Source organism: Clytia hemisphaerica, unplaced genomic scaffold (genome assembly GCF_902728285.1).
Source record: "Clytia hemisphaerica strain Z4C2 unplaced genomic scaffold, Clytia hemisphaerica genome assembly, whole genome shotgun sequence".
NCBI classification, from domain to species: domain Eukaryota; kingdom Metazoa; phylum Cnidaria; class Hydrozoa; order Leptothecata; family Clytiidae; genus Clytia; species Clytia hemisphaerica.
Genome location: NW_027104551.1, coordinates 232,631 through 256,263, shown reverse-complemented (window position 1 = coordinate 256,263; position 23,633 = coordinate 232,631). Strand labels below are relative to the sequence as shown.

Below are 23,633 nucleotides of genomic sequence, written 5' to 3'. Positions count from 1 at the left end.
TAATTATACAACTAAAGTCAAAATCGTAGTTCTTGGGGAGGGCCTTTTTTTACAATCTCACTGGGTAGGATATAGAACTGCCGTGATCTTTCAGACAGCTAGCATGAAAACAAAACAGTTAAAACATTAGAGTATTTATGTAATCACAGTATACTTCTATTGCTGGTCTATTAGGCGGTCCTTCATTCAAACAGAATTCGGAATACGCAAAAAAAAAACACCCTCCGAAGAAAGGAAAAAAACTTCAAACATAAATTATACCATTCCCTTATTTTTTTGTGAAACTTTAATTAGGATTTATAATGAAAATACTTTTTTATATCATTACTTGCTTTTAGTATACAGTACTGTATAAACCTTTGTTTATTTTGTTCAGATCATCGAGACTCCTGGATGGGAAATGAAGCCTCTTACAGTCGGTACCACTACATGAAAAAGGCAACTATTGCCTTGACGGGAAGTATTTCCCGAACGGGAAGGCGAAAATAACCCGAAAAGGAAACTGTTTCCATTAGATTGAAAATTTCATCACTTTTCTGTTTCCCGTTTTGGTCAAGAACTTTTCATCGTTCCCAAACGGGAAATAGAATTTTTGTAAACAAAGCAGATTTTTGTTTCCCGATCGAGAAAAAGTTTCCAAATAGGGAAGTGTTTAAATGGGAATGGGGAAAGTAGAATTAAGAAGCGATTACCCGGTGGATTTCTAAACTACCTGGTGAATATTATTTATTTTCCCTCCTTTACAAGAGGGACAAGTTTTTAACTTTCCACAGGCATTTCCGGAGTTCTCAGAGGCCACTTTCCCGATCGGGAAACTGGTGAACTTCCCGATTTGGGAAAGTCTAGCCATTTCGGGAAGTTTCCCACCTTTCCGTTTGGAAAATATTTCCCGTTAAGGCAATAGTTGCCTTTTCCATATAAAGTGTTCCCGACTGTCTTATTAAAAAAAATGCTCACAGAATGGGAAAAAGATCTCTATAAATTGTAAAATATTAAGCATGATTATTTCATAGAGGTCGATAGACCTGGGAAATATATTATTGTAAATCAAAAATTAAATCAAAATTAAATTAAGTCATACGCTGTGATACTCACGGTACATGCAAGCAATTCTCCTATCTATTCACATGGAGGTTGAAAAGCACTAATTGATATTTTACTTCCAGTGAGACAGGAGATTCAATATCAGCGAGTCACTCATCTGATTTGCTACTGTATCGTCATGTACATGTATGGATGAACAAAAAAGTAAACATCAAAGATTATGTTGAAAATTAATTAAAATTCAGAAGTCGTGTTTTATACACCCCTGTACAAAAAGGCTTCCCATTTTTTTTTGAAACTTTTTTTTTTGAAATTTTTTTTTGATCCTGCCTAGATATAGAATAAAGAACCCAAAAAAATTTAGTTTGACATGCACAGGCAAAAAACTGAAATTTACCCCATTTATAGCCCACTCCTACTTCCAGTCTAAACCAAACTGACAGATAGTCTTATTTCAGCCTTTTTCTAAGTTACATAGTTTCAACTATTATCCAAGTAATTTGCTTCCATAATACGGAAATTACTTAACATAGCCAACGCTATAGCAAACGTTAAAGGTTTTATTTTTACATAAGTGTTGCCGTTTCATATCAGACACATATTTCATGTTGGGACAGTGTCCGCCTATTTTTATATTATCCTGCTAATTCTTATAGTCACTGTTATTCTAAATGCAGTGTAGATCTTAAGGTTTCACTTTTTCTTACTTGGTAAAGGTTGAAGATTCCTCTTTAGCTCTTCAGGCTTTAAACTCGATGTTACGCTGCCTGAGGACTCCTAAAAAACACCCAATTCATTCGTAAAACTGCACATTAAATACTCACAAGATTCGAACATTTTAAGGCCTCAAAAATTTATTTGTTCTTATGTACAAACGTATATGCACACATACCAACTACTGTTAATCTATATTAATCAAACTCTCACGTTGTCTTAGAAAGCAGACAGATTAAGGGTCATCAGTTAGATGACATTTAAAGATGGCTTGAGTAATCGCTAACATTTTTACAGTATACACCACTTGCAACAAAATCAAATTATTGAAAAGACATCGATCTAGATTAAAACGAATTTCTCATGTCCGTACATTCAATGGATATAACATATTTCAATGCAATAACTACAATAGATGTAATAGTAGATGAAAATTAAAATTTTTCGGAAGAACAACCTGGTATCACATACAATTTAAGAAGAGCAGTGAGGCTCGAAATCGTCGAAAAATATGAACAATTTTAGAACAATTTCGAGTCTGCAATTACTGAGTTTCAAGCAATTTAATGGTCAAAGTAGTTAAAATCGAATGTTAAGTCTAAAATATCTCATTTTGGTGTAATGGACACCCTTTCATTATCGGACAGAGTCAGTTAGTTGTGAAGTGAGCTACACATAGTGGAGTCTCTTTAACTCGAAACTTGAATGTAATCATGGACAAAAGGTTGTAGACAAATGAAATTTCAGGGGAAAATGATGAGAAATAGAGCAAAAGGACTCTTCAATGTGTCTGAAAGGGGAGGGAAGTTAAGAAAAACACTTTTGAAGTGGCATTGCTTTTGAATTACTTTTGAGGGAACCACAAGCAAAAAATCAGCGTTTTGATACTGGTGTAAGCCAGTTAATCAAGCCCTTGTGGTTAGACTGCGGTGAGTGACTTTGAAAGACTTAACAGCTTTGGATGGGTTTGGAAAGCACCCAGAACCTCTTGGGAACTTGTTTTTGATCGATAATGAAGTATTTTGCAAATATTGCAGAAGTCTACAAACCTTTTGTCCATGATTGTGCCTCCTTAACTCGAACAACTTTTCTCGTCCCTCCAGTAAACAATGTCTCATAAACCTTATTCCGTAACTCGAAATTTCCTTAAATTGAACAAATTTATGTTCCCCGTGCACGTGTTCGAGTAAAAGAGATTACACGTGATCGCTTGAAAATCCTCCTTCCATCAAATATCCTTTCTAATTATGCGAAAATAATGTTATCTGAATTCATAGAATCTCCCAATGGACATTTAATGCCTTTAACATGTCAGAGAAATGTAACAAAGAAGGTCACATATGTATTCATATCTGAAAATGGTTCTCTACAGGGTGTCCCGAAAAAAAGTCGTTTGTCAGAACATGACTAAAGTAGAAAAATTCGCACCATGTATGATACACACATTTCAAAATAATGAATAATTAATTAATTGACTTTATAAATCAAATCTAATAAACAAATTAAATCATATGTAACGAAGCGCTGCGTGTGACTTGAAGTCATCATCAATTCACAGATTCTCCTTTAAAAATCAAATAATTAGTTTAGAGAAAGCACGCATGTAATGGCTATAAAATCTTAAAAACATAAAACTTAAATTATATAGCGGGGGATGGGGTTTCGAAAATCCGGTATTGAACAGTATTCCGGTATTTGACGGAAAAATGACCGGTATTCCAGTATTGAAAGGCCGAATTTCCGAATTACTCTTCAAATATTTTTACCCGGTCTTTGTGAAATGTTTGGCCGATGAGCCAGTATTTCATGATAAAAATTATCAAAAAAAAAATACTATGGGTGTTTTGTTTAGCTGAATTTTTTTTACTATAGAATAATGATCTGAGTACTACAAAAGCAATTTATTATGTGTTTGAGCTATGGAGACTGAGCTGTAATCTCATTACAAATCATCCATTCTGCGCACACCACGCTCTGCTCTAAAGGGGATGAAACGAATGTGACGATCTGACCTGGTTGTTCACCCAAACATTTAAAACCGCGTTGCCTTTTGCTTGAAAACAAAAGCGAAAGCGACATTAATGTTTATGTTTATGAATGCTTCAGCCAATCACCACGCTCAAAACCTCATTTAATAATATTCATCCAAAATCTAGAAAAAGCGGTGCACAAACCTGTGCAGATTCTCTTAGGGAACCCAGGTCAGTGCATGCGTGCCAGGCGCGGAGTTGTAGAATCTGCTCGGAGGAATATGAAAAAAGACTTCTCCCAGTAATAAAATTTCAAGCATTCTTATCTCCTGAAGACTTATTCAGTCTTTACCACCATTAACCACCACCATCAAACATCTGAAACCATATGCAAAGACGGAAAGTAATCAATCTGAATCACGAAATCAAATCGTCATTAAACAACAAGGTGGGCTGGCAACTTTATAAAAAGCATTATAACCGCCTATTTGTTAAGCACTGTTATTATTGCAGCAAATTCCCTAACTGTGAATGGGATGAATGGGAGATTTTATTGCTTTAAAGTTTAATGAGTAGCTTTAGTAGATTTAGCTAATGATTGTCGCGTCCATACGGGCAGCATGAAACTTAAAGTTCTAAATAATAAATCAAGGTCTCTTTCTTTTAATTTGAACAAGCTCTGATATCATCCAGCAATCTCGGCAGATAGAAGAAAATATACTTGTAATGAGTAGCTAATAAACATCGCTATCCTTCATTTTTTAAATATAGTCGCGTGTGAGGTATTTTGCTTATCGCCTCTCAAAAAACGGGCCATTTGTTTGTTTAAATTTGTACAATTTCGAGTTGATAACTTGATGAAGTATTTAAAAGGATTATCAGACAAAAGTCCACGTTTTTCAAATGAAAAGTTATGTTTTATGATTCACACTTTCAATAGTTTCATTGTAGGCAAAGTCAGTTTGAAAAAGGGCCATTTTAAGGCATACTAGGGGTCAAAATCGAAATTTTCCCCGTCGGTGCAAGCCGGGTGCATCTCTTTAGGCACTATATTTCTGGCCCCTCCACTTTTCAGGTCATACCGTTTGCTTACACCGGATTTTTAAACACAAAAGTCAAAACAATTTTCTCCCCATTCCTAAGATGCACGAGCTTTGTCTACATAAAATCATCTTTTTGGTTAGCTACCTAGTTGATCAACATTACCGCTCCTTAACAAAAAATACCAACGCAAGACATACCAAGGTGCTGACTGAGAGATTGACAATATAACATCAAATTTTTTTGTTTACAAATAAGTAATGAGGTCGAAATTAAAAATCGATTCATTTGGCTAAGAAACAGGAAATCAACCGATCAAAGTCTTCATTTAGCAAGTAAGACATTTGCCATTATGTGTAACCGTAAGGAGAAAGTAAAAAAATTTACAATGTGTCATTTTGAAAATATGCGGAATCATAATTATAAGAAAAAAAACAGCCTCGTTCCATGTGTGTATTATCAGCGTTTTAATATGCTTATTGATAGCGATAGACCTTCAGCACCAGGATATACTCTGGTGTCCTTCAGTTAGCGTAAATAAAATCTGAGATGCAAAGGAACGAGATTGGGAAAAACTCCAAATATTCCTTTTGCTTAAGGTATGTGTTCACCTTTCTTGACACATTTTCTTTAATTGATCATATCTTTAGAACAACAAATTTTTATATATCAAAAGTATATATTTTCTGAAAGCCAATAATATTCTCTTTCTAATGGTAAAAGTTTCAGCTGAATTTAAAAAACTGGGCAGGATATAATCAAAATCTTAAGAATTTTAACCTTACCTACTTTAAAGAAGTTAAAGTCACCCATAGCTTTTGAATTTTGAAAAAATAATTTCGATACTATGTTCCCAATAGATCTATCTAAAAAAAAGTCTTGGGATTTTTTTTGGAATTGACTTTAACTCTTTAAATCCTAAATTCTGTAAAAATATCGATAAAAAAGTAAATTTAAATGTGATTTTTTCAGTTATCTGTAAATTGAGGAAAAACAACTCGGTTAGAAATAAAATCCTAAGACACTTTTTAAGTCTGATCTTTTGGGAATCTCATAAAATAAGAATGAAGTCGATATCTAAATAATTGGGTGACTTTAACTTCGTTAAAAGTAGTATGATATCATTAAAAATTTTGAAAAAATGGTTGAGAATAAATATTCCCTTTTTCTTTTATCCTTTAAAAAGCATAAAAGAGCAAAAACTCTAAAAATCTCACTTTCCAATCAGGAATTATCTTGATTCCGATTTAGAAGGATGATGAAGGGATAGAGGGATCTCTCAAAAACAAAAGTGCTTTGGAACTTATATGACCTGGTGGATGTATCAAAAAAGCTTCTTCTTTCTACTTTTGACTTGTTGTGAGGTTATTTAATGTGCAAAATTTCATCTGCATATGGACACTACTCTTATAGATACAAACGAAACAAGCCGTAATAATCCCGATTTTTTAAAAGTTCCACCACAGAAAGATAACCGTGGAACCGATCAGAAATAGCAAAGACTTAAAGCTTGTCCTAACATTCTAATCTTTAAAACCGGATTTCTAAACTAAGCTAATAAGCTAAGCATGCTCCATTTTAATCTTGTTTTAGTAAGTCTCTTAAGGTATTTTGTTTCCGATTAATGGTTGCGCGCTTAATTAAGTCTTTGGAGCCAGCCATCATGGTCTTAAGCTCTGGCACATCAAATCAAAAAATGATCAAATGATCTAAATTGTCAACTCAGCAACTCAAGAGTTCCGTGTTCGAATTCCTTCCAATAATCCGTTCAGTTCATAGGATTGATCCGATAGTTGACCCCATCCCCGTGAAAACAATCGAAAGATTTCTATAATGAGAATACTACGCTATCACTACCAAAAAATATTCTGATTGTTAAATAAGTCCACAAAGTAAGCATAAAAAAGAAATCTTTAAATAGCCTAAAACAACCGAGGCTCAGCCAAACTTAATTCTTACAAAAATTGAAAGAAGGTGACTGCATACGGCTCTTCAAAAGACACACTCATATACCAACCACCACTAGCTGAGACTGATCAACAAAAACATAATTGGGATAAAAACTGTATGTCCTCACTCGGTACAAGTTTTTTTATGAGAATATCCAAATTTTTTGAAATCTTTGGATGTTCTTAACTTTTTGATTTTTAAGCCTAAAAAATTTCTTAGCATGTTCTTGCTTTCACCGTTTTTTTTGAGCTTTTTTGCTTATTTTCCTAAGAGAATCTTTTAGTTTTAGAGTCCACAAAGCCTTAAAATGTTCTTAACATGTTCTTAATATTTTGGCCATGGAAGCCTTATGTTCTTATATAGTTTGTTCTTATAAACAACGTGTAGTGAAGACAAGAATAAGAAATTTCTCATATAATTTGATTAAACAAAAAAGATTGAAAATTGACCTGTAATTACATGGGTAATAACTTAAAAAGGTTTACCGTTTTGTTGTCGTTGTTCGAAAATTATCTATGAGAGCATTTTGACAAAAGAAAAATACCGCCTCTATTGATAACTGGTATTGACTGCATACCTTCACCAATATAACCTGCTCAAATAATTTACCAACAGTTAGAAAAATCCTTTTCAAAATCACACCCAAATATTTGGAAAATTATACTAAGTACCGGAGAATAGTTAATACTCTCAAGATCATTAAATTAGACTCATTTTAAGATACACCCAAAAACACGATCTGAGACTGGAACTTAATGTTCATTGCTCATTCATTTGTTTAACGCCAGCCTGAAATCCCTTTCAATTAAGCTATACAATTCAGCCGATGTGAGCCGATGTGAGCCGATGTGAGCCGTCGGCCGTCTAAACTAGAGCTAATTTCTTCAAATACCGAAGACGCTACTTTAAATGGCTAAACCATAAACGAGCTTCAATACGCAGTTAACGGTAACTTGTCAGACCTGAACGATATCATCACAAACTGTTTCTTTACTTGAGAACAAAGTGAGAATCTTGATTTGTTAAAATAATCTAAAGTGGGAACGGGAGAAGACGATGAGAGAACAATCTCTCGAAACGTAGCCAAACGTAAATCTCGTGATCCAACCATTATAAAATTCCATAAAATGAATATCATTGGGTCAATAAGTGCAAAGTTTTCACAATAAAAAATCACTAGGTCTCAGCAATGGTGGATCTGTTGCATAGTGTGCAAGGGGGTTCCAGGTCCCACCTGAAAATTCAGGTCCCACCTTATCCTAAAATTCCCACCTTCAGCCCAGACTCCCAGATCCCAGCTAAAAACAAAAAATATATATAATTTGAGGAACAAAACAAAATTTCTTTACCGTAAAATATATATCATAAAATCGGAAAATAAGAAATTTTACTTTTAACTTTTTCCAAAACACCCAAAGTCCCACCTAAAGAAATTAACTCCCACCTTAACTTGTTTCTCCCACCTAAAACCTGGAAAACCCCAAATCCCACCTGAAAATTTTCGACCCAAATCGGCAAAGGGGGGGGGGGTGCACACTATGTGTTGGGGGGGTCAAAATTTATGATTGAGAGTGTTTCTTTTAGCTATACTCCTTATAAGGAATTGTAAACTCTCCGTCATAAATTTTCAGCCCCCTCGAATCCGCCTCTTCACAGAACCGAATTACTATAACCACAATAGCTAAAAACATTCATTTCATCCAGGAGTTTAACATCAAGTGTGGCACACCGACATTAAGAGAAGAAATTTCCATCTTAAAAAAAGTGAAAAGAGTTTACACAAATACCTAGCGTGTCCTGACAAACTGAGTCAAACGAGCAATTCGTAAGAGAAGCCAGCAAGTTATGTCTTTTATATAGAACAAAGATAATTTGAAATTTATTTCCGAAATATTTCTGTTGGCGCGAAGAAAACCACGAAAGATAATTAAGTCGGTGACGAAAGAAAGCCAAAAATGGATTTTCCTTCCGAATTTTTGAAAAGTTTTTTTCCGTTTGATGGATTAAGATATACATGTAAAAAAATCAAGGTGTTGTAAATTATCAAGAAAAAAATGCTTTACGGGTGGGTGGGAGTATATGGGAATCTATATACTAAAAGTCTAATTTTCTATGAGCCGTGGGGAAGCCATTTTGGATTTTTTTCCAAGTCTCTTTTTAAATCGAGCTCCGAGCGGGAAAACAGTACAGTGTTCTTTTTCCGAGGCGGAGTAGGTTTCTTTTGAGACACGTCAGCGGAAAACATGCCTATGGTTGCTACTGCTCTTTTGCTATTTTTATTTGGTTTTTATGATGCTTAAATGAGTTGAATTGATTTGATTTTTGTGTGATTATTACAAGAAATGGTTGATGATGAAGTTTTATTATTCTTTGCTGGATTTGATGCTTCGTTTGGTTTGGCATGAGAGCTGCAATACAATCTCTTGAATTTTTGAAAAACAGGACACTTTATCAACTTTCACAACAAACTTATCTCAATTTTGGCCGTATATTTACACAAAATTCTAACAAGGACGCAACATTTGTGGATAAATCTGACCATGCTAGGTCTATTTGAAAAATTAAATATATACTTGCTACATCAAAAAAGTTTGAACTCACTTTTTTATGATGGTTGTCAGATGGATGGATGGTAAGTAGATGCGGCACCCAAATGGTTGTGGTTGGATAAGAACTGGTTAGCTTTAGCTTTGAAGTTAAAATTTAAACCCGGAGCGGAATTTACTGATTAATGATTAAATTTCCCTTGGTATTTTAAAATGCATTTTAAACGTGGAAAACTTTTGGTTGCGAATTTGGACATTTTCTTCCGCGTGCGTTTTAAAACGTGGAAATTTTTGGCTGTGAATTTGGACATTTTCTTCCACGTGCGTTTAAAACGTGTAAATTTTTCTGTGAATTTAGACATTTTCTTCCACGTGCGTTTAAAATGTGGAAATTTTGGCTATGTATTTGGACATTTTCCTCCACGTGCGTTTAAAACGTGGACATTTTTGCTGTGAATTTGGACATTTTCTTCCACGTGCGTTTAAAACATGGAAATTTTTGCTGTGAATTTGGACATTTTCTTCCATGTGCGTTTAAAATGTGGAAATTTTTGCTGTGAATTTGGACATTTTCTTCCCCCTGTGCGTGTAAAATGTGGAAAACTTTCACTTTTGTCATAAACTTGACATTTTCTTCCACGTGCGTTTAAAACGCGGAAAACTTTTGGTTGTGAATTTGGACGTTTTCTTCCCTGTGCGTTTAAAATGTGGAAAACTTTCAATTTTGTCGTAAACTTGACATTATCTTCCACGTGCATTTAAAACGTGGAAATTTTTGTTGTGAATTTGGACACTTTCTTCCACTTGCGTTTAAAACGTGGAAATTTTAGCTTTGAATTTGGACATTTTCTTCCACGTGCGCTTAAAATGTGGAAATTTTTGCTGTGAATTTGGACACCTCCCTTGTCATCCAAAGGGCTTTTGATGTGTTCAACTACACTCTACTCGGCGGGTGCGACGCCGGGTGACGGCTAGTGCAAATCTAATCGTAGGTTGAAAATAGCGTTCAAATTCAAACTTAAGTTTTTATCGAAGCCCCCCAAGCGGTTTTCGTGATGGCTGATAGGGACTTTTTCAAAGGAATGCGTGATTATCCAAATTTTTCGCTGATTTTCGTGATCGTGATTAAAAACAAAAATATGATATATCTAATATATTTTTGATACTGCTTGGTCTTCGTAGATTCTTTGCGAATCCAGGGCCAGCAATAATCCCTGAACAGCGCAAACATTGACAATGGAATGCATACCGATTTTTTGAATGCAAAAAGATTAGGGAAAAACCAGGCGGTAAACGAGAAACATCAAAACGAAAATAAGATTTACAATCTGAATAAAATCTAAAAAGCGCATCAACAATTTATTTTTGATGATTAATAACCATAAACTTCTTATCTTCCAAATACTTGATTTAGACAGGGTGACCGCCTTTACATCAAATTCTACGTGTCATCATAAGGGTGTGATGAGTCTGTCGCCAAAAGCATTTGTCTGGTGTCTGACCTCTAGTCTGCGCAAACCGTTACCCTCGAACCTCTATTATTCAAATCTTTCTGTATTAAACTAAAACATTGGTCCCAGCATTGGGGGGTGGTATAAATGACTCTCTGAAATTCAAAACTTTCTCTAATTCGAAGAGAACTTTTGGTCCCTTGAAGATCGAATTAGATATGTAGAGTATGAGAGGAAGTCTGAGCCTTAAACTGTTAACTTAAATCTAGCTTAGCTTCTAGTCTATTTGTTCGATTAAGACCACGCCCAGGGAGACGTGAACATTTATTTTCTTATTATATTATTTTTTGAAAATAAGTCTTATTATAAAAAATAAGTCATACTATGGGAAAATTCCCTAAAAATTCAAAAACTTTTCAAACGCTTTAGCTAGCATGATCAAAGATCGCCCGTCGTTGAGCGTACAGGCGTAAAATATTTGACCTACCCATTTTTAAATTGTCAACGACTAAACTGTTAAAACGTAACAAAACAGACACCAATAAATAAAGCTACCCAATAAATTTTCACAAATTCAAACCCACTAGAGAACAACCCTGCTAAATTACAATACAGTAATGTAAAATGCAAATGCAAAGAACAGTTAGCAATATTTTTAATATGTCAACGAGATTTTTGACACATCCTTTTGACCAATGTACACATCACAAATTTTCACTTCACGATGAAAAATATGAACAGTACGCACCGCTTATCCAGTTAATAATTTTTTCGAACATGCTAAATCTAATTACTTTGTCATTTTTAATTAGCCTTACATTGATATTTTTAATCATTTTTTAATCGATGTCTCCTTTGCTTACAGGAAATAAAATAATGGCAGAATCCATTACTTCTAAGCTGGCAGACTGGCGGTGTTAATAAAACACTAATCTTAAACCAGGTAGCGCTTAAGATATTTCGAGCCAGAAGACTGGTAGTCTAGCAAGCTAGACGACTAATTCAGACATAGTAGAAATAAAGCAAAAAGTAATGGAGGGAACAAATTTTAGTCAAACTAAATCCGGTAACGCCAATCGTATTATCATATAACACCTATACTACTTTACGTATTACACGCATTATAAACGACTCCAGTATAGACTGGAGCCCGATCTCTATTTTTGTAGCTCTGAGGAAAGTTAAAGATACCTCTCTCTCTTTGTTATAAGAGCTAGTAAATATTTGACGAGACTTGGCTATTTTTTATTCCCTATGGGACTTTGAGCCTAACTTTTATAAATTATTCTATTTAACAAAGAAACTACAAAGTCAGTCCGTTGTCAAACATCCGGAGAAAACTCCACTTTCTATTGCCTTGGAAAGATTGGTGAAAGATTTTAGACCCCCCGCCCCAGGCTTGAAATTATTGTCATTTTTTTTTAAAGTTAATTCCAAACATTAAAATTTATAGAGAATAGCCTAAGGTGGCTAAATAACATCTGGTTAAAAAATCTTAGTTACATCCTTAACCCTTTAAGTGCCGATGTCGTATATATACGACATGGGCTATATAGGAGGGCGAAGCCCTCCTGTAATGCCCAGTTTGATTTAGGAATCGTTATTTTTGGTCGAACTCGTAGGAATTAGATTGTCCTTTATGGTCAAGCAAAAAAAATTTCAAAAGTGAGTCTTTCCAGCGAGATTTTAAGCGAAAAAGTCAAAAAAATGCAAAAAATTGACAAAAATTCACTTTTTTGAGATTCTGACCGTTTTTTGACTATTTTTGGTCAACGAGTGATCCAAGAAGCTCCAAATTTGGCCCTGTTTTACTTTATTCTGTCTTCTAGTGAGTCGATTTGAAGTTTTACCACTGGGCACCTTTCCATCAGTTCAGTCAGGTCCGCGCAGCGGGCCTGACTGCTTTAATTCCCTAACCTCCCCCCCCCCTTGGCCGCCGCCCACCACGCCCTTCCTAAATCGGGCGGCGCCGAAGGCGCCCAAAAGAAAGAGGAGACTCTAAGCTATCCAACGAGCTATATACGAGCTTCTAATTCATTCTAGATCAGAAGATATAAGCCCTTAAAGTTTGAACTAGCAATTTTTAAAAAAAAACTTAGAAAAAAGGACCCTGGCACTCAAAGGGTTAATCGTTTTAAAGATATTTGGACTTTAAGGGGGTGGTTACACGTCCCCGAAGTGAAACTCACTCCGGAGTGAAATTCCACTCCGGTGTGAAAATTTTTCATGTTATACACACGTTTCACTTCACTTCCCTTCGGTCATTTTTCACTTCGCCCTCACTTCGGGTCAAAATCCAATTAAGCAGTTTGATGCAAACAGTTGCTGGAGATCCTCCCCATAGTGTTTTGAGAGTTTCCCAGTTGTCAAGCTCTCTTCCTTTTGTAGAATCATACATCAAGTTGCAAAGTAAGCTTTCACTTCGGTCTCTACTCAAATATTTTGAGATACACAGAGTTTTCACACCGGAGTGAAATTTCATGCCTGTCTTTTTGACCGACGTGAAATCACTCCGGAGTGAAGTTTCACTTCACTTCACCCGTGTATACAACATGTGAGGTTTGTGAATAGACCGAAGTGTTTTCACTTCACTTCACTTCGGCTACCCGAAGTGAAACAGTACGTGTAACCACCCCCTAAATCATGATGCGTTTTTTTTGGCCCACCCGATATTTCACTGACATCCAAAAAAACTTGTGAAATTCACATTTTGCGTCACTGAATACCTATGAACGTCTACACAACATCAAAATAACGTTGATAGAACGTTGATTCTCGCATCATACACTGTTCTAACCAAATCAATCACAGACACATGTGTGCCAGCCTCCCCTTTTACTTCTCTCATTCTAACGTGTATATATTCAGCAGTTATCTTTATGTCATCCACGGCGACATTTCATGAAAATCACTATCAAGTTTTTTTTTAATACACAAAAAACGCATAAAGACGATTAGTCTATTATCAAAAGTTTGATGCTACGGTCTCATAACACGATTATGTATTAGTGTATTATTAAAACTTTAAATTCTTATAATTATAATGAAGCACGTCTAAAACATTTTTTTAGTCAATACTATTTGCATATTATGGACTTTGATTCTCACGGTAAAAGTGTCGTAACCTTAAGTTCACTTTATAGAAGATAATGGTCAATACCGAGCCAGTACACGTCAACAACGTCCATGACGCCAATTTATCTGATTTCGGCCTTTTATTATGTGCCGCATCTATAGCCGGGTTCAACTACCCTTGCGTGTAAACCTCGCTTGGACCCGGCAATCCCCGAAAACGAGGGCTGGGGTCCAGGCCTCCTGCTCCAAAATCCTTGACGCGGTCTCGCTAAATTCCGTAATCCAAACCTTCCAGATGTTGTACATTTTACCGACTTTTAGAGCTTCACTGTGTCGGATAAAATTTTTGCATTTGCATTTGCATCACAAATTACGTCACGAACCATGGTGATTATGTCCCTCGAGACATCAAATAATTTTTTTATGAAAAGAAAGTACTTTCAATAAAATCCGATGGGAGTTAATCACCATGACATTAGTTTCAAAACGAGGCAAGTGGTATTCGTAACGTAATTTATGAAAAAATATATCATTCTTTAATTCGAACAGACTACTTTTTAAGTTTCGAATTAGCGAGAATCAATTATAATAACTGTAGTAGTACTAGTACTCATTTAGCAATAGCTCATCTCAAATATTTTCAGACTAATTAATGCAAGATAAACTATCATTTAATTAATCACGTAGTTATTAAGATAAAATTCATTAACGTCAATAACACGTATATGAAATACAAGGAATTAAATAAATTAATTAAAATTGATAAAGGATTGCATGGTAAAATGAGTGTCGAAAGACATCGTCGCGACTGATTTCTCTACATTGATGAAATACAACCTCTAAAGACCATACGTTTTTATAAAAGCTATATCTTGCCATTGGCCGATCTTGGTTTATCTTTTTAGGATTTTGAGGCTTAGATTTGGTCTTGAAACGAAACATTCTCTCAACTTTTAGCAAAGAGTTTTCTTAGCCAGTTTTGAAATCTGAAGTTGAAATTGTTCTTGATTTTTGTTCTTTTAGGTTCTGATATTTAGATTTAGCCACTGGGGACTGATCTAATGAAAAAAGTGTGTATTTTGAATAATCTTTATGTTCGTTGGTAAAAAGATAGGGGGCGGAATTTCCATAACTATGTTGAGCACATATGCTATACATTTAAAGCTATTTTATAGTAAAGAAATAAATTGTTTGAGCAATTTACCGATACAATGGCCATGTTTAGGCAAATTGCCTCGTATTTAAGGTAATCGAGGTTTCCAGGTTCTCTATTTACGCGCAATGCCTGCTATTATGAATCGAACGTTCGATTCTGTAGAGGCAATCACTTACGTAGCCTGGGGTCCACATAAAGCTTTTTTATAGACTGGATGGCGCGGATAAGTGGACTTACTTTACTAGACTCAGCGTCATAAAACATTATCAAAAAGCAAAATTCAGCCAGAAGTAGACTCTAGTCTATCACTTACGCAAATCGCACGTTTTGAACATTATTTTCTATAATGGCGGAAGTTTGGTAACTCAACAAAACATGAAAATATATAAAGACAGAAAATATTTTCACGTGAATCCCCTGTAAGTCATTAACAAAATTCATTTCATCCCTCCCCTTTCCAAATGACAGGTTTAAGCGTTTTAAAGATGCACCCCTATTGACGTCATAACTCTAAACCTGAAATAGAAATAATATACTTTTTTGCTCCGATGATAACAATCGTTTTTGTCGAATTTGACTTTTAAAAATCGTAAAATTTTTACTCGTTTTGGGGGTTATAAGTTTTGCCTACGACGTCACTTTTTTGGCCATAAAAACTTTGCGAGGCCTAATTCGCAGGTCCCCCTCTCAAAAGAATATCAGGATCCTACGTACTTTCGAACCGACACATGCGTTTGAGTCCCACGAAAGATGCTACGAATCATTAAGTTTGACACCTACTAAAATCATAAAAATATAAGAACAGCCGAGCAACACCCAAAAACTACAGCTCTTATAAAAAAAGGAGAGTTATGTATAATAACACGTGATCCCGGGGGGGGGGGGGCACTGAGTTTGCGAACTGACGGTATGCGCGGGCCAAAAATTGGTTTTTAAATTTGCACCCTTACAGTGCAGCAAAAATCAGTGAAAATCATACCCTTAGAGTGCATTTTCCCCCAAATTTTCGATCCCTTTCGTGCAAAAAATTGTCAAAATTCTAGCATTTTTGGTCAAAATATCTAGATTTTTCAAGAATTTTCTGAAATTTCTACCCTTACAGTGCATCTCTAGTTTTTCCGACCCTTACAGTGCTTTTAAACATATTGGAAAAGGTACCCTTAGGACCCGCACATACCCGTCGGTCCTTTTGCCCAGCTGCTGCCCCCCCGGGCACGTGATCTTTTAGGTTATTTCCGTATCAAAACTATTGATTATGCAATTTTTCAGGGCCCACGCCAGGGGGGGGGGGCATAGCTCCCCACTTTTTTGCAAAGTAAAAACTTTTGGTTGCGCCTCCTTAGACTCTATATCCATTGACCCCCCCACTTTCAATTTCATGGCGTGGGCCCTGTTTTGGGGATGCTGATGCATTATGTATCCAATTCCTACCAGAATAAATACCTTTAACGCGTCTAAGCCAGCCAGCACATACGACGCTTTTCCAATGTTTATCTGTCGTGGGATATTAAATAAACGTTAGATTGAATTTGTTTCGTACTAGTCTCCGATCTAATACAACCTAAGGTTTTACGACTCTCATTTGAATCCCTTATAAAAAAAACTATTCAAGAAATGCACGTACAGCTGGTATGGCATCAAAAATACAAGCAAATACAATCAAGAACAAACATGACAGTATACTTTTGTGACTGAAATTCTATTTCAAATCGAAAACCGAAATAAGTTTTTCTTTACTTCAAGAGCGACGAGATATTTTTTGAGGTGCTGAAAATCAGGTATTAAACCGTTTACCACCTTGTTTTAAGCTTTACAATCTCATTAATTTCAATAGAATGTATCATTTTCATTGGCTACTGAAATATTTCAGCCAATCAGAGTAACCCTTATATATTGGTTCGTAAAATGAGTAGTTTTAGTTGTCGCTAGATTCTCTTACTAAACATATTTGCAACACAATTATCGTCTAAAATTTCCTTTGAACAACATGAGAGGTCTTTTTCAATTCTTTTTTTTACTTGTATGTAATTTTTACATATCAAGTAAAGTTAAATATCGACTCTTGCAAGAGCGCCATACTTTAACCTTTTTTACCTTAGTCGGGCGGTCAGGCGCGTGCCACTTTAATATTTAATTTACCACCCTACACTCTATCCAATCATTTTTTTGCAATTTCTTCTATTGTCTTTAAGCGCGAAAAAAAGACTAGGACGGTTTTAGGGTGGTAAAACGGACAAAAAATGCCCGCGAAGCAATTGGCGGCTACGGTCGAAAAGGTGTATTAAATAGGAAGTTCATTACATCTTATTATCTCTCAGCCGGCATTGCATCACACAAAACAATCTTCGCCATGTTCACCTCGCCCGAATTTTAACGTCATCTCTGGATCTGCATTAGAATCATTTAACCATCATACAACTTATACATTTAGTGATAACAGTTGAAAACACAGCCAATCAAATTCTGTTATTCTTTCACTGGTAAGTAAAGAAAGAAAGTAGAGAGACTCTGTATACGAGATGAATACAAAAATAGTCCGTGATAAAAAGAAGATTAAAGATTTCTCTGCTAGATGATTAGAAAGTTACGTTAAAAAAACCTACTATTTTAACAGGATTTACAAAGCCAACCAGTTATTGGGCAAAAATCTAATACAAACACTTTGTCGGTATACCAGATAGATAGAGCAGGATAGAGAAAAGAAGATAAAACTTTAAACGCTACAAACTGGACAAATTTTCGTTGGCATACAAACTTGCTTAAAATCTGAAGATAATGATGCCGTAGACGATGCTATCGTCCGTTTAGAGGTCAGTAAACATGGGGAAGTATATATGCGCAGAGTCAGGGCGTCAGGGCGGTTTACGGGAAAATAGTGGCGGTAGAGTTTTGTAAGCACCTCAGCCACTGCTTACTCCGTCCCGGGCTAAGCACCATTTTCAAATTTATCCCGCCTCCTAAACTATTCCCTTTTTTAGTGATCTTGTGTAGACGATAGGATCATCTAATGATGCCGCTAACGAATGAAAAACGAGTCCTTTATTCTTCTTAAGTGAAACAAGCAACATGCTGAATGGACCTACCTGATGATGAAAGTTAGATAGCAATGCGAGAAGAAAAATGAAAAAAATCAGTCAGTCAATAGTTCCGGCTTCAAAAATCAATTTTATTGAAAATTAAAACATGCTTGATGGTGGGCATTGCTATTAATAATGTTTTTGAATGAAAAAACAACCAATTATAAGAAAAAAGTCCAATGAAAATCCAGAAAACGGCGATTTCAGGCATATTTGGCCGGAAAATTTTTTTCTCAAAAATCGGACTCGGCCATGTTTTGGGCATAGTTAATACGCATTTTTTAGCAAAAATTCAGAAAAATCTAATGATAAAATCTCGAGAAAATGCCAAAAAAACAGTTTTTCCGGCATATTTCCGGCATTTTCGGCCAGAAAAAAATGTTTTTCGAAAATGGAGCTCCGTAACAAGGGTTAATTTAAAGGACTACCTTAAGGTAGGTCCAAAAATAATTCGAATTTCCTTCTTCATCGAAAGTGCACACTGAATCTTTATTATAAAAAGTTGTTTACCATAAGCCCAACTGGGTCCCCCGAACGTGAAAATTGAATGATCGCAACTATTCCTCCTGCCCAATATATCATTTGGTTCGATTTAAAAACTCTGACTAAAATAATACTTAAACAGGGAAGATGATGATATCAATACACGTTTTTTTATAAGAACAAACTTTATAAGAATACAAGGCTTCGATGACCAAAATATTAAGAACAAGTTAAGAACATTTCAGGATTTATGGACTATAAAACACCCGATTTCATTGAAAATTGGTCAAAAATACTCTCAAAATGGTGAAATTAAGAACATTTTTAGGCTTAAAACTCAAAAGTTTAGATTCATAGAGAGGCTTCAAAATCTTTGGATGTTCTTATAAAAAACGTGAATACCTTTTGTCAAAAACACTTTATTCTGAAAGTCAAATTAAGGATCCGAAGCTGTTTAAGGGACGGTTCTACGGATTAAGATGGGAGCCAATTAGGGTATGACTCGTTACTCAAAAATAAGCCTATAAAACATAATATTTACAATTTGAGTCCACCTACCATAAAAACATACCCCTCCCCCAGTTTAGTTGTTACAGTAAACTTTTAAAAATGGATAATGTAAAAATAATTGTTTTCGATAGGGGGTCTTATACCACATTTTTTCTTAACAATCTTCAAAGGAAACGTTTTAAGCTTGTCTTTTAATTATAAGCCATAATTAAGATGGTAGAATGATTTTAAAGGGCGGCGTTTATTCTGACTACAGCAATAAAAGAAAATGTAATTACTTCAGAGATTATGGTCACTACTACAGTATACAAACAACACTCACACCACTCATCAATGAAACCGTGTGAGATTTATTTTTGAGGAATTTTTTGTCGAGACCAAAATTGCTAGTTCCCAGCCTCTTGTCTTTTTCTATTCATTCGTCAAGCATCAAAGAATATGGATTCTGATCAAAAAGGTTTTATCTTTAATTCTCTAAAGTAATTTAAAATTCTACACTAAAATTTAGAAAAATCTATGATATCAAGAAGAAATATTTGTTGAGACCCAAGCAAAGTAAAATCTCTACCCTCTTTATCATGTGAGGAGATATGGGGAGATGAAAGAAAAAGTTCATCGGTGGACTAGCCAGGACAATCTCACAAAACTTTTCGGCCGGCCTTTTGTCATGCCGGTCACATCAGAATTCACACCTAAGCCAAAAACTGTGGCCAGTGCAGCACAATTTTTCTAGCAAAGCTTCCACGCTATTCTGGTCAAAAGAAAAATAAGCAACTCCATTGGCGCGATCTGTCGTAACGGTTGAAAAAAGTGTTCAAAATGTGTTCAATTTTTTTTTCGAACGCGCGCTACATTTTTATGACGTAATCTTTTTTCCAAGCAAAAAGGATTGGAGCTTAAAAGTGCGATCGCAGCGCGCGCTAGTGGAGACCGGCCTTAAAGAAACCTACAGTGGAGGTTGCTCTTCAAACTATCGTGAAGTTCAACCACTCATATCTCGACGGAAGAGTCAATTAATCTAATCAAATGCTTGAAAAGTGAATATCATTGATGTAACAGAAATCAATTACAGAAGTTCGCCGTGCTCGTTTGTATAAGTGAAATTACTAACCTAGTAAAATTGTTCAAGGGACTCTTTCGCGCATTTTTCTTATCATAGGCATAATCCAAATGTTATGTTTGTAGCAGAATTGACCCTATTTTAGGTAAAATGGTCTGAAAATCGAGACTAACTCAACTCTAATTATAATGGAACTAAGTTAATTACTTTTTGTGAGCAAAAAATCTCACCTTAAGCAATTCTTTCCATAAGTTAGTAGGTACGATGATACGCAAAAGTCTTGTAAAAGGGAAGGAAGTTTTTGAAATAAATTTGATATGATGCGAGTCTACTACAATCAACTAAAAGTTTATTTTTCACAACAACCTGTTACACACAAACAAAACATAATACACATTATAAGATGAGAAAAGGTCTTAGTACCCTAAAAGACCATAAATCATAACATGAAGTCTTAAAATCTTCAAGAGTTTATACTTACACAGATAAAAATAATTCTTGAGAGAAAGAAGGTTTTTTCCTATGGAATCTTGACCAGAAATAAACGCGAAGTCACCCCAAAAAAACACACATGAGTTATCTGATAATTGACCAAAATCATAAAAGAAGTCGTAGCTTGAATATCCAGGCTGCAAACCATTTCTAACTTAGCAGGTTCATGTTTCTGGTTTAATAATGTCTAGTCTTCCTAAATCGTTTAGTATCCAAAAATTGGAAGACTGCTTGTGCTTGTTTTGCTAATTCAAAAATTACCGACCCTGGGTTTATGAAAATCCATGTGAGCAGCAGAAACATTAAAATAGAAAATTGTTTACAGCGAAATATCCAGGCTATATAGAAGAAGATTAAAACCAGTAAATGTCTTCACTATATTTCTTCCATATTTTTTAAAGACATGAACAAAAGGGTTTTGAGACCCCCAAAAAGATCCAGTTTCCAATCACCAGAGAACTAATCAATAAACTTTTATCAGTAGAGATTTTGATAAAGGTATAATGTTTGTGATTCTAATTCATTTGAGACATCTAATGAAGATTTATGAAAAGAAACCCTATCCCTTAGTATTTTTAATCAGTGATTTTTTTTCATTAACCTTGATTGGAAAAAATATAGCTTTAAAAAGAGATATCTGGTTCATCTGATCAGATACCAAAAGAAGATGAAAAAAACAACGAAAGGCAAATCAGAGATTCCTCTAGTCTAGCATACTAGACTAAATGACTTAATTTGGGAAAGAAGCCTAAATACTTAACCAAATGGAGGCTTCGAATACGTGCCGCTCTTAAAAGTACCTTTTTGGACTTCAAAAGTCCCACTAAGGGTATGAAAAGCCATAAAATCAAAGTTCGGGAAAAAGATTGAAATTTAGTCAGATAAATCCCAATAACGATCGTAAAACTCAAAACATTTTTCTCTTTTTCCTCCTTTTTAGTCCTGCTATAAGGGTCCGAGAGTTGAAGATTGGGCGGCACATACCCGTCAGTTCGCCACCCTAGTACCCCCTCCCCCGGGAAAAAAGTAGGGTGTGGTGAGGAAAACTGAATGACATTTTCATACATTCTAACTTTATCATGCAACAGTTATCGCATTATCATATAACACCTGTACTACCGCATAACATGTATTATAAGCGACCCCGGTCAAAGATTCTTTTAAAATTGAATATGAACACTAACTGAAATTTATCCAAAGTTTCAGATCAAAACCAAATGATATAAATAAGTTGAAACATGCATCTAGCACCCTCATTAGCCTCATTGCAACAATAGAAAAATGTTAAACCACGCTGACCTGACATGAGCAATCCATTTCTAAACATCCCTATCCCATAAGCCCATACAACTGTAACAAAGCAAAACAAATCGAAACGATTTCGCTCCACTTTTTTTCATCGGAACGGAACTGATCCGTTTTCTTGCTCCAATACGTTCCGAAACCAATATGAACACACTCGATCCGTAACGAAAACCATACCGGAGCGTCAAAACCGTAACGTCTGAACATGGTCTGAGAGCCTTCTACTCCAATGCTTTGTGTTTAGAAGCATAAAAAAACGATAAATACTAGATACAAAAGATTTCAAGTTGAAAAATATAACAGTTACAGAAGATACCTGACCAAATCACCGAAAATCCATTCTACGTTTGTAAACCATAAGTTTACCAACTTGGTTAAAAAGGTTTTACCCACGCAAAAAAAAAAAAAATCATTTCAGCTGTCTTCCATTCAAATCCATGGAAAAAAATCAGAACGAGCTTATTACCAAGTTACCGTAACAACATTACAGCAAGGATAACCATCAAACTAATATTTTCTTGATACATAGGGCGCCGAAACGGTTTCGGCCTTTGCGATATAAAGTATTAAAAAACCATCAAAGTGACTACAAAGTAAATAAATGGACTTCGTCAGTTAGATCATCACTAAAATGTGAAAAAAATGATGATGATGAAAAAAAGGGAAATTATTATATTGATATACATATTATACAATGATGGGCGGCGAATCACGGGCGGATCCAATGGGTGTGTACTAGATGAAGAAGTGGTTCCCTTTTTGTCCATTCCTTATAAGGAGGTTGTTTTTCTCCGTCAAAAACTTTTTCAAGGTGAGGCGGAGGTATTGTTGACTTTTGAAGTGCTGTGTACATTTTATCGATTTATGATACCTTTATGTAATTGAGAAGGAATTGATCGAAATTTGGTATAGTATACTATACTTTATTTAGTATTTACTTAGTGATGAAATCAATAAAACTACAAGAACACTTGACTATTTCAAGATTTTGACAGAACAGTCTACTTGAGATGTAGCTTTGATTGACTATTATAGGCAAACATATCTAACTCTTTGATCAGAAAAATTAAAACCCATTCACTTTAAGTGTGCACTATAATCTCTATTTTGCTTGCCATTTTTCAACCAATGTTTCAATTCTAACATATCACATTATAAATGGGAGCCTTAAAGTAAATTTCGCCAGCGAGTATAATACTATCGAAATTTTACCAAACCTACAAGGTTACAGCTATTCTTCTTAATCTAAATCACTACGAAAGAATATCGCCTACAGTATAATTTGAAAAAAAAACACTTTAATTATTGTATAAGAGTTTCGGGAGGGGGGGGGGGGGGGATCTGTCACAAGAGGTGTGCTAAGATATTGAAAAATGTTGAAAAATATATATGGTTATTTGCGGTAAAGATAATTTTTTAACTTTGTAGTCAAAACATAAGCATCGAAAATATTTCTGTTTTTACATGTTTGGTTCATAAATCCTATTCCAGATATATATTGCATCACCAAGGGAAAGCGTGTGAAAAATCGATCTGACTTAAAGCCACATTTAAGGAAAGTTTACCGCGATCGAGTTTTATTTTGAGAAAATTCAGTGAAAGTCGATTTAAGAACATGTTAATAGGATTGGCAAGTTAATTGAATGAGATGATACATTTGTCCGTTGCACTTGTAGGTAAGATTAATAAAACATTAATTTTCTTTAAAAAATTGTATCACTGAACTATAACGGATTCATATTATCACTGAAAATCGAAA

The 23,633-nt window shown here is 35.1% G+C and overlaps 1 protein-coding gene across 4 annotated transcripts in view; it reads right to left on the bottom strand.

The window, feature by feature from the left end:
• LOC136822830 (uncharacterized) overlaps positions 1 to 23,633 on the bottom strand; it is a 94,146-nt gene that overhangs the window by 4,055 nt on the left and 66,458 nt on the right. The window contains exon 1 of one of the 4 annotated variants that reach the window (XM_067079144.1): positions 2,808 to 2,993. The exons of the other annotated variants lie outside the window; for them this stretch is intronic. The gene's annotated coding sequence lies outside the window, so the exon portion shown is untranslated. Of the gene's footprint in view, positions 1 to 2,807; positions 2,994 to 23,633 lie in introns of those variants that run through there. 4 annotated transcript variants of the gene reach the window in all.